Raw genomic sequence first — 13,182 nt, 5'->3', positions numbered from 1 at the left:
CACAGGTTTGGGAGTCAGAGGACATGGGTTCTAATCCTGGCTCCGCCACTTGTCTTCTGTGTGACCTTGAGCAAGCCCCTTAACTTCCCTGTGCCTCAGTTATCTCATCTGTAAAATGGGGATTAAGACTGTGAGCCCCATATGGGGTAACCTGATTACCATGCATCTACCCCAGTGCTTAGAACAGTGCTTGGCACATATTAAGTGCTTTACAAATACCATTATTATTATTATTATCATCATTAATACCAATTACAAAAAGGTGCTCAGTGGGATGGGAGGATGAAGTAAATTTGGGGCAGAATGAGAGAGGGTTTGCAAAATCAGCAGGAATGTTCTCATCCCCAAGAAAGTTGGGGAGGGAAAGGGGCACTGAAAGAATCCTAAATAGATCTTCTTTCCCTGCTACCTGGATTATAATGTGCATCTTCTCACCAGATTGTAAGGTCCTTGAGAAGAGGGATTGTTTCTGCCAACTCTATTATATTGTGATTTCCCAGGTGCTTAGTACAGTACTCTGTATGCAGTAAGCACTCAAATACCAGTGACTGATTAATTAAATGATCCTCCCCCCATGTCAGAAATGCTGCTCAAGCCAGTGTGAATGGTCAGGGAGGCAGTGACCATGTCCAATTACCAGGTTGGGTCTGTCCCCTCATTACAGAAGGCACGGAGTATTTCACAGGACTGCCTCTCTGAGAGACAAGAAAATATTTTCCCCTAACCTCCCTAGACCAATCAATTAGAGGAATTTGTGCTTACCGGGTGCAGAACACTATATTAAGCATTTAGGACAGTACAATACAACAGAATGATAGATACGTGCCCTGCCCACAAAAAGCTTACAATCTAGAGGACCACCCTGGCAAATCAGAAGGATTTCTGAGCACTCCAGTTGACGACGGCGGTGATGATGATGAAGGTGGTATTTTCTAAGTGTTTACTTTATACCAAGATTTCTAAGTGCTAGTTAAATACAAAATAATCAGGCTGACAAAATTCCATATCCCCAGTGGTGCTCACAATCTAAGGAGGTGGGAGAATCAATCAATTAGCCAATGGTATTTATGGAGCACTTACTATGTGCAGAGCACTGTACTAAGCACTTGGGAGGGAAAGTGTCAGCAAATCTGTTATATTGTACTCTCCCAAGCATTCAGTACAAGGCTCTGTGCAGAGTAAACACTCAATAAATACCATTGATTGATTGACTGAAAGAATAGCATTTCAGAACAGAATTAGCAGACAGGTTCCCTGCCCATAATGAGTTTACAGGGTAGAGGGAGATCAGGATTTTCGCTGAACTCATTTTAATTCTCTCCTCTTTTGAGTAGTAGAGACACCTTGAATTAGTACAGCACTTTTGTTGCCTTAAATACTTCATTTTACGCAATCGCTCCCTAAAGTGCTTGGGCTCAGTAGAAACAATAATCAATACCAATCAATCATTGGTATTTATTGAGCACTTACCACGTGCGGAGGTTGGAACTAAGAGCTTGAGTGAGTGCAACAGAGTAGCTCCACACCATCCCTCCCATCGACTTGACTAATTGATCTTCCTTATCTCATTTTGTCAACCCACCAGCCACCCCTAGGATTAACGTGTTCATTTATATTTTCCTTCAGTATTATGCATCGTGTGTACATATAGATAGATATATGTGCATCTATAAGTGTAGGGAAAGCTGAAGTGATATATCAGCCTGCTCTAGGAAAGCTATACACACAACCCAATATTTTTATTGGCAGTACAGAACTACGAGCTATTTAAAGGAGATGTCACTGTAGGTGGAGACGTTCACCGAAGAATCCAAATATTCTGTGTTCAGCCCTTTCTCTTGGCCTTGAGGATGTTGCAGAACCTGGAAGCAGCGTAGCCTGGTGGGACACAGTGTGGCCTAGTAGAAGGAGCATGGGCCTGGGGTCAGAGGAGCTGGGTTCTAATCCTGATTCTACCACTTACCTGCTGTGGCCATGGTAAGTCCCTTCCCTTCCCTGTGTCTCAGTTTCCTCAGCTGTAAACTGGGGATTTAATACTTGGTGTCCCTCTTACTTAAACCGTGAGTCCCATGTGGAACGAGGAATGTATCCAACCTGATTAATTTATATCTACCCCAGCGTTTAGACCGGTGCTCGATACACAGGAAGCACTTAAAGACCATAATAATAATTATCATTATTCCTGGGAGAAAACATCACAGGAATAAACATCTCTTGCCATGGCATGGTGGTGGTTTATTTTTAGCTCTGGACCACGTCTTGTGTTGAAAATTGAAGGCTGGAAGTTGCAGGATTTAGCTCTAAGCGGAGGGTATCTCTGATCCCTCAGAAGATCGGGGAGCTTGTATTACAAAACAGCACTAGGGAGAGAATAGGGAGAAATGAGCATGTAAAACCACAGTGGCAGCAATGATAGCCATGGCTTCTGGGTCAGGACTCCGAGCGGAAGAAGCTGGCAGGGAAAGTTGACACACCTTCTGAGAGAGCAAGTGGCAGAAACCACGATCCTCGGGTCTGGCCCGAAGCGGTCATAACCCGCAAGCCTCTTCCCTCACCACTCCGCTCCAGTCTGCTGTCCTGCCTCCACTCTACCTGGCTCCCGCACGTCAGGATACGGACGGGTCCCGAGTGGAGATGTTGGATGACTTCACTGTTTTCCATAATGATGGTGCTTTCCATGGCCCGGGTATGGTTTCTGGGAAGCAGGGTAGCCTAGCGGAAACAGCCCAGGCCCCGGGGTGCAGGAGAACAAGGTTCTTGTCCTGGCTCTGCTACTTGCCTGTTGTGTGAATTGGGCAAGTGGCTTGGAGAGATAGAAAGAGCAGGGACTTGATCCCCATTTACAGCTGAGGAACCTGAGGCCTAGAGAGGTTAAATGATTTGCCTAAGGTCACCCAACAGGCCAAAGACCAAGATAGGACTAGAGCCTCGCTATCCGGCTTCTAAGCCCTGGCTCTTTCCCTCTAAGCACATCATATACCTCTTGTTAGCTGAGCAGAGAAGAAACAAGGCTTGAGCATGGCCCTGGGAGACAGAAGGGCATGGGTTCTAAGCCCAGCTCTGCTACTTGTCTGCTGTGTGGCCTTGGGCAAATCACTTCACTTCTCTGTTCCTCAATTACCTCATCTGTAAAATGGTGATTGAAACTGTGAACTCCATGTGAACTCTGATTTACTTGTATCCACCCCAGTGCTTAATACAGTACCTGGCACAGAGTAAGCACTTAAATACCAGAAATATTATTATTATCAATTATTACCTAAAAGTAAAGAGCCCTTGTCTGTGATCATCCAGGCACCTCAGATAATAATAATAACAATGGTATTTGTGAAGCACTATGTACCAAGCACTGTTCTAAGCACTGGTTAGATACAGGGTTAACAGTTTGTCCCATGTGGGGCTCATAGTCTTAATCCCCATTTTACAGATGAGGAAACTGAGGCACAGAGAAGTTAAGTGACTTGCCCCAAGTCACACAACTGACAAGTGGCAGAGCCGGGATTAGAACCCAAGACCTCTGCCTCCCACCCCTAGGCTCTTTCCCCTAAGCCACACTGCTTCAACAGTAACATCATGGAAGAGTTTTCAAGGACATCCTAGACTCAGACCTGAGTCAGTCTAATTTAATTACGGTATTGTTATCTGCCTACTAAGTGCCAGACACTGTACTAAGTGCTGAGATGGACACAGGCAAGTCGAGTCAAACACAGTCATTTTTTTCACGTGGTGCTCACATTCTCAACACCCGTGTTGCAGATGAGGAAACTGAGGCACAGAGAAGTTAAGTGACTTGCCCAAGGTCACCTAGCAGACAAGTGACAGAGCCAGGATTAGAACCCATGACCTAGAGGGTTCTAGAAGGAGAAGGACCGATACGCAAGCGATAAAGGACTGAGTGAACTCAACAGCAAGAGCAGCCCCCATCTCTGCCCAGAGGGACAAGGCCACTGTCACTGCAGTTGCCATCCTTGTCTCTTACTCCAGGCTGCGGCGTCACAGGGCAGGGGGCTGTGATGGGGGAACAGGCTCCTTGTCAAGTTGTCCCAAGGCTTCGATCCCTCCCGATGTATAGTAGCCAGCTGCCACAAAGAACCCACAGAGGACAGCTGCCAGCAAACACTAATTAGCTGTCACCAAACTCTAAGCCCACTGTGGGCACGGAATGTATCTGTTATATTGTTGTAGTGCTTAAAATGCTTAAGAGCTCTTCACACGGTAAGCGCTCAGTAAATACGACTGACTGGCTGACAGAGGGCAGGTGCAGTTCCCTGGAAGGGAAGAGCCCATAGATTCTCCTGCTACTCAGCAGGTCTGGAACTGGCCAGCACAGAGGCATGTCAGTCATATTTATTGAGCGCCTACTGTTTGCAGAGCTCTGTACTAAGCGCTTGAGAGAGTACAATATGACAATAAGCAGGCCCATACCCTGCTCACAACGAGGCGGCCCTGAAGGCCTCCGAGTTCTACCATCCTACACCCAGCTGACACTAATACTTCTCCCCACTCCCCATCCATCCCTACTGCCCTCTGACCCTGCTCCCAGAGGCAATGGGGATTATAATAATTATGGTGTTTGTTAAACACTTACTGTGTGCCAAGTACTGTACTAAGTGCTGGGTAGATACAAGTTATTCAGATTGGACACGGTCCCAGTCCCACTTGGGGCTTGCAGTCTAAGAAATGAAAAGGTCAAGAGACTCCTGGGAGTCAGGAGTCCCAGGTTCTAGGCCCAGTTCTACCCTTGGTCTGACCTGCTCTCTGACCTTGTTTGCTCATTTCTGCCTCAGTTTCCTCATCTGGAAAACCTGTCTCTCCATATCTCACCCAAGTCAACACCAAAATCCATCACAGTTAGAAGTTCACCCAGCAGGCATCTGGCCAAACCAGAATTAGAACCCATTTCCTCTGATGCCTAGGCCAGTATTCTTTCCACAAGGCCCCGCTGTTTCCCTCAAAAATCTAGTCATTTATTCAGATCCATTCCTATAACAGATCCTGCCATATTTATTCTTCTGTCTAACTGATCCTCCTTTCTCCTGCTCTTACTCTGAGAAAATCATTTTGTCTGATTCCCCACTTGGAGTGCAGAGGTATTTTTGTTTTGTTTTTTAATGGCATTTGATAAGTGCTTACTCTGAGTCAAGCACTATTCTAAGCACTTGGGAAAATAGAAGTTAATCAGACTGAATACAATCCCTGTCCCACATGGGGCTCATCCTTGAGGGCATTCATTCATTGAATAATAGTTATTGAGCACTTACTGTGTGCAAAGCACTGTATTAAGTGCTTGGGAGAGGGGTTGTCTTTCTTTGGTGGTGCTCTTCCAAGTAGTAACTACAGTTTGCTGGGCTCAGTAGATGCTCAGTCACTCCCATTCTCCAGTTCCATCTTGCCACCGCCTCACACCAGTCCAGAGCCCTCAGAACTGACAGCTCCACTTTGCTCAGTGGGGGATGGAAATGGACTGAGCCCAAAAACAAAGATCTTGGCCTTGCCAACTCTCCATGGCCCAGTTTTCCACTCCACCCTGGATTCCCTCTCCTTACCCCAGATGGATGGGCATTTAAGCTCGAACCACCTGCGCCCCCCTACGCCCCCCACTCCCAACTCCCAGCAGCTGTGGACAATCCGCTGGCTCATCCTAGTTCCTTCCCTTCTGGGGCCCCTCAGTACTATCTGCTGGGTGAGGTTTTGGGGAAAATCACAGGCCAGTTGAACTGTAAATTATTGGTTACATAATATAATATTAAGGCTATAAATCTTCCTGGTTGCAAAAACTATAAACCCTGAGTTTTTTTAGTTTTTTTATTATCCACTTAGTGCACAGACCCTGACTGTTACTTCATTGCAGTACAATTATCCTACAATTACTGTTATATTGTTAAGTAAATAGTGTGCCAGAAACAGCAGTTCCACCGCACATAAATATATAAACAAATACACACGAAAGTTCCCAAACCGAAGCTAAGAAAACAGGACATAGGAGCCAGGTGGTCACAGTGGAAACTTATAGAGACCGCATATAATGTGCATATGTAATGCGCAGCTGGGCTTCTGGGCCTGATCCTCAAAGAACTCAGGAATTTGCAAACCCAAAGATTTGGCAATACCACTGAAACCCAAGGGGAGGAAGTACCTACAGACAAATCTCTGGAAATGTCTGTGAGTCTGATAAGGGGGCAAAAGTAACCTAAAAGCTAAATTTGAAAGTAAACTCTTGAATAACTGAACTAATGGACTGGAGAAGTAAAGTGGAAACACCAAAGTAGCAGATAACCCCAATGGAAATAAAAGACTTGAGTCGTTGAGAGAGGAGTCGTTTGGCAGTGGGGGAGACAGGAAGGTAGCCCTAAGCAGCTTGGCATAGTGGATAGAACATGGGTCTGGGAGTCAGAGGTCATGAGTTCTAATCCTGACTCCACCACTTGTCTGCTGTGTGACCTTGAGCAAGTTACTTCACTTCTATGTCTCAGTTACCTCATCTGTAATATGGGGACTGGGACAGAGACTGGGTCAACCCCATTTGCTTGTATCTACCCCAGTGCTTAGAACAATATGTGACACATAGTAAGCACTTAATAAATGCCATAATTATTACTAAGGAGTTTCCTGATGTAGACTATGATTGCCCCAGAATAGAAGAAGTTTTTTGTCATTTTTTATGCTATTTGTTAAGCTCCAAGCACTGTGCTGAGTTTTGGGGTAGATACAAGCTAGTCAGGTTGGACACAGCCCAGGTGCTACATGGAACCCACAGTCTTAATCCCCATTTTACGGATGAGGGGACTGAGGCCCAGAAAAGTTAAGTGACTTTCCACAGGCCACACAGCAGCTAAGTGGCTGAGCCAGGATTAGAACTCAGGTCCTCTAACTCCCAGGTCCATGCAGGGAATACATCATTATAGTTTTTGAGTGCTTTAAAATGTGCTGTGGAGAATTCACAGATTTCAAAGAGAATCTAGAGCTGACTGATAATGGCAACTCATCCCTTTGTCAGCACGGAGTCAGGGCTTACTCTTCTTCTTTCAGTCTCTTAGCTTGAATTCTGCTCTAAAGTCCAGCATGAGATGTATGCAAGACGTTAGGGCTCCAAACTTCCAGATTTGAGGGCTACTTTCTGCTCAAGTGCAAGAAGATAACAGTTTGGGCTCCTCAGCACCAAATTTCTTCTGATACAATCGTGTGGGACAGGGACTGTGTCTGACCTGATTATGTCCCCACTCAGCACTGAGCACTGAGCAAAAGAGTGTCTATTCATTCATTCAATAGTATTTATTGAGCACTTACTATGTGCAGAGCACTGTACTAAGCGCTTGGAATGTACAAATCGCTAACAGAGACAGTCCCTGCCCTTTGACGGGCTTACAGTCTAATCGGGGGAGACGGACAGACAAGAACAATGGCAATAAATAGAATCAAGGGGAAGAACATCTCATTAAAACAGTAGCAAATAAATAGAATCAGGGTGATGTACATCTCATTAACAAAATAAATAGGGTAATGAAGATATATACAGTTGAGCGGACGAGTACAGTGCTGAGGGGATGGGACGGGAGAGGGGGAGGAGCAGAGGGAAAGAGCAGGCATCTCACATTCTAAAATCACTCACTTCGACACTTCAAACTGCTTTCAGAAGCAAATGAGATATAGTCTCTTACAGCTGGGGGTCAGCCTAGTAATGCTGGCATTTGTTAATAGCTTACTCTGTGTCAGGCATTATACTAAGCGCTGGGGTGAATACGAGCAAATCGAGTTGGATGAAATTCCTGTCCTATGTGGGCCTTACAGTACCAATTCCCATTTTACAGATGAGGTAACCAAGGCCCAGAGAAGTGAAGTGACTTACCCTAGGTCACACAGCCAATAAGTGGTGGAGCCAAGATTAGAATTCATGACCTACTCTCTCTTTCCCTCAGCACAGCCCAATTCCAAGGAGAGTCTGCAGGGAACAGAAGTCCAAAGGCACTGAGAGCAAGGCTCTTGGAAATAATAATAATGGTATTTGTTAAGCGCTTACTATGTGCCAAGCACCGTTCTAAATGCTGGGAATACTTCCAGTGGGGACTGTAAACAGGGACTTTGGGAAGATCTAAATCCAGGGCTTCATGAGACAAAGAGACCCGGTAGCCCCTTGGTTTCAGGCAGAAAGAACAATCAATTCAGAGGAGCAGAGAAGCAGCATGGTGCAGTAGATACAGCATGGGTCTGGGCGTCAGAAGCTCACGGTCTGCTATGCGACCTCGGGCAAATCACTTCACTTCTCTGTGCCTCAGTTACCTCCTCTGTAAAATGGGGACTGAGACTGTGAGCCCCACTTGGGACCGGGACTGCGCCCAACCCGATCTACTTGTATCCTCCCCAGCCTGGTACATAATAAGTGCCTAACAAATACTGTCATCATTATTATTATCATGAGCCTGCTATGGCCTGGGTAATGAGAACACTGTGCCCTTTACTTAATCACCCAACACACTCTGGATAGGGTCCATCTTCCTTTAGTGACTTAGTCTTGAATTTACATTAATGTCTGTCTCCCCCTCTCTACTGTAAACTCATTATGGGCAGGAATGTGTCTGTTTATCGTTGTATTTTACTCCGAGTACTTAGTAAAGTGCTCTGCACACAGTAAGTGTTCAATAAATACGACTGAATGAACGAATGAAAGAGTGAGTGTAAGCTTCTTGAGGGCAGGTGATAGGGGCTTTGATGCTGTTGCCCTCTCCCTGCCCTGCATTCTGCATTCCATACACAGACAATAAATTCCACTGATTGAGTCAGGGATGAGCCAAGGAGTGTCACTGTGCTTTGCAACGAGGTCTCACTCAGAACGAGCAAAGCTCTGGTTCGTGTTTCCCAGCCTGCTAGCCAGGGGAGGTTCACTTATAAGAGCATCGCCTTCTAGATGGCAACTACCTGAACCTCACACACTTGGGGCAGAAATGCACCAAGCCTTCCTTCAGTTTGGAGAAACTGAAGTTGTCAAAGAAACACAGAAATGAGGGACCAGAAATGCATCGAGGTCTCTTGTCTCCTCCCTCCTCCAGGAACAGAATTGGGTAGTGTTCCTAGGAAAATTTTTCCTTCTCGGCTTTAAACTCTGGCCCTGGTCAGTCAGTCAATCAATTGTATTTATTGAGCACTTCCTGTGTACAGAACACTGTACTAAGTGCTTGGGAGAGTAGAATATAATAATATAACAGACACATACTTTGCCCACAATGAGTTTACAATCCAGAGGTCAGGCTCTAGTCCCAGAAAGCAGAGAAGGAAATACTGTCTGAGCGGCTGTTCTTGCCCATGACCCTTCTGGAAACCCTGCCCATTATTTTTTTAATGGTACTTGTTAAGCACTTACTGTATGTCAAACACTAAGTACTGGGGTAGCTACAAGTTAATTAGGTTGGACACAGTCCCTGTTCCACATGGGGCTTACTGTCTAAGTAGGAGGGAAGAAGGGAGAAGGGAGAACTGAAGCACAGAGAAGTTAAGTGACTTACCCAAGGTCATATAGCAGATAAGTGGCAGAACCAGGATTAGAACCCGGGTAAAGAGAAGCAGACCCTCTCTGGATCACCCTTGAGGGGTTTCCAGTACTCTACCAGTCTAGGATACAGGAGGAAGCTTGAGCAGTGGCTAACGCATGGAAGGCAATCTGCTACAAGTCAAAACTCACCTGTGCTGGGCAGCAGCAGCATGGGAGAGAGTTGAGGGTGGAGACTCAATTTACTGCATGGAATAATAATAATAACGGTATTTGTTAAGCGCTTACTGTGTGCAGTGCACTGTTCTAAGTGCTGGGGTAGATACAGGGTAATCAGGTTGTCCCACATGAGGCTCTCAGTCTTAATCCCCATTTTACAGATGAGAGAACTGAGGCCAAGAGAAGTTAAGTGACTTGCCCACAGTCACACAGCTGACAAGTGGCAGTCAGAATTCGAACCCATGACCTCTGACTCCCAAGCCCGGGCTCTTTCCACTGAGCCAAGCTGCTTCCCTATGGTAAACCACTTCCATATTTTTACCCAGAAAACTCTATGGATACTGTACCAGAACAACTGCAGATGGAGGTGGGGCATTCTGGGAGAGATGTGTCCACCGAGTCGCTATGGGTCGGAGACGACTCGACAGCATAAGTCCAGACAAAGAGAAACAGCATTACTTAATGTATAGAGCCCGGGCCTGGGGGTCAGAAGGACCTGGGTTTTAGTCCTGGCTCCACCACTTATCTGCTGCGTGACCTTGGGCAAGTCACTTCACCTCTCTGGGTCTCAGGTACCTCATTAAGACTCATTAAAAGATTAAGACTGTGATCCCTATGTGGGACAGGGACTGCGTCCAACCTGATTAGCTTGTGTCTACTCCAGCTTTTAGAACAGTGTCTGCATAGAGAAGCAGCGTGGCCTAGTGGAGAGAGCACAGGCCCAGGAGGCAAGGGTCAAGGATTCTAATCCCGGCTCCGGCACCTGTCAGTTGTGTGACTGGGCAAGTCACTTAACTTCTTGGTGCCTCAGTTACCTCATCTATAAAATGGTGATTAAGACTGTGAGCCTCATGTGGGACAAACTGATTACCCTGTATCTACCTCAGCGCTTAGAACAGTGCTCAGCACATAGTAAGCACTTAACAAGTGCTTTATTTGCCATTGTTTTTATGAGATGTTCTTCCCCTTGACTCTATTTACTGCCATTGTTCTCGTCTGCCTGTCTCCCCCAGTTAGGCTGTAAGCCCGTCAAAGGGCAGGGACTGTCTCCATCTGTTGCCGATTTGTACATTCCAAGCGCTTAGTACGGTGCTCTGCACATAGTAAGCGCTCAATAAATACTATTGAATGAATGAATGAATGAATGAAGTACCAACATTATTATTATTAGTAGTAGTAAGCGCTTAACAAATACCACTGAAAAAGAAATACAGGTCCTCTGACTCTCAAACCCATGCTCTTTCCACTAGGCCATCCAGATCCAGTGCCATAAATGATTCAGTTCAGGCATGTGGCTCTCACACTTTCACAGGAATTTCTAGTCAAAAACAAGAAAAGAGTGTGTCTTTTAAAGTACAATCAGTGTAAAGGTTGTGAGACAAGGAGGTAAAAGTGCTCTAAATAGCAAATGTGACCACCCCAAAAGAAACACTGTGTGGGTGAGTGAGAGAGAGAGTGTCTGCTTATGGGCCCTTCATTCAGAAACAAAATAGCCAAGGAGAAAGAACACAGGCTTGGGAGTCAGAGGACCTGGATTCTAATCCTGCTCTGCCAGGTACCTGTTGTGTGACCTTGAGTAAGTCACTTAACTTCTCTATGCCTCAGTTACCTCATTCCTGAAATAGAGATTACACACCTGTTCTCCCTCCCCAATTAGGCTGTTACTATCTGTGTGGAACAGAGATTGTGTTCAACTTGATTATCTTGCACCTACCCCAGGATTTAGCGCAGTGCTCAGCACATGGTAATCTCTTTACCAATCCAATTAATATTGTTATTGGCCTTTTCAGTCACACAGCACCCACAAAAGAATTTCACCAGCAGAGGAATCTCAAGTGTGAAAAGGAATGTATCCATGTGTGTAGATATATTTATATAGAGAGAGAAAGAGAGAGAAATACTTATGTATATAATAGGATAAATCATGTAAAAATGAATTTAAAAATCTCAAATACTAAATGCTTAAAGAGATGGGCATAACGTCAGATTGGTTTCCCATGAATCCAGTTTTCCCCACTGTCCAAGATGAATACACATTTTAATTGTATTTGCTTTATCTTATTGAGTTTGCACTCCTTAAAACCACATAAATATTAATCACCAGCCCAGTTGGTATAATCTCCTTAAAATCTCTCTACTACCTGGTGTTGTTTTATCTTTGTGGCTCACCTTTTAAGAAACTTTGGTAAACAAACTGAACCAAAATCTCCATGCCCTGAGACAATGTGGCCCCAGGTCTTTGGAGAAGAAACCACTGTGATATTGTGGGAAAAAATATTAAGTTGGGGAAGGATTGGTGAGATATTGATTGCAAAGGAAAGCTGAGACTGGAACTATGAGTTACTTCAGAAGATGAACTATTTCAGGGTTAGAGACCTACATCGGAGAAATACAAAGTAAAAGCCAAGGGACGCAAGAGAAACTGCTATGTTGCTATTGTTAGTTTGATATCAGGTCTGCTTCTAGTAAGCATCAATTCAGAGTCAGAAATTGGAAGCAGCATCCTTCATTTGTATTTCCTCTGGGGAGAGTTCCCACTTATCCAACAGATGCCAACGGTAAAGAGAGCCCTGTTCCTTAGTTCCTTTCTGGTTTATAGCCCCCACTTCCCTGCCCTGATACAGAAGCCTGTTCCTCTCCACTGCTTCTGCCCGCTCCTTGTTCTTCCCCTTGACTCTATTTATTGCCATTGTTCTTGTCTGCCTGTCTCCCCCGATTAGACTGTAAGCCCATCAAAGGGCAGGGACTGTCTCTATCTGTTGACGATTTGTTCATTCCAAGCGCTTAGTACAGTGCTCTGCACATAGTAAGCGCTCAATTAATACTATTGAATGAATGAATGCCCTGTGTCCTCCCCTCACCTTTCCTCTCCTGATGCCAACAGGAGATGGATTCCCTGCCTTCCTGGATGACGCAGCAGCCCCCTCCCCAGAATTTTCCCACTCTTTCTCCACCGGATACAATCAAGAGACATCCTGCTTCTGTGCCCATATTCTGCCCTTTTCCCTTCCCCTAATGATTCTGCGAGGGATTCCTGTTATCGACCACCAGGTACCAGCTACAGTCTTTGTCCCAAAAACATATCTGGGGCCAAAGCTTCCCTGAGGAAGCCCCCAAGAGCCCAGGAAACCACGTGGCACAATTTGTTCTAATCTGTCAGAAGAAGGTCACCAGCAGAAGCATCATTTTAGGGTCATAAATCATTTGTGAAGGAGGTGAGAGAGGCTGTTAAGGGAATGAATGAGAAGTTTAGCTCATAAGGAGAAAACAAAAGTGTTTTCTTTAACACCGAAGTCTTCCCATTAATCGGTTCTGAGGAAGGGCAAGTCAAATTGGCATCATGTAAAATAGCTGTCAATCACGCCATGCCGGTGGCCATAGAAGAGTGATGTATCTTGGACAGTAGTTTACAGCAATCATCAAAACATCCCAAAACCATCTGATGGATCCAGATTTACTTTTCCTCACTCTATGTGCTTTGA

The sequence above is a fragment of the Ornithorhynchus anatinus genome, chromosome 5 (genome assembly GCF_004115215.2).
Source record: "Ornithorhynchus anatinus isolate Pmale09 chromosome 5, mOrnAna1.pri.v4, whole genome shotgun sequence".
Lineage (NCBI taxonomy): Eukaryota > Metazoa > Chordata > Mammalia > Monotremata > Ornithorhynchidae > Ornithorhynchus > Ornithorhynchus anatinus.
This window is presented reverse-complemented; position numbering follows the sequence as displayed.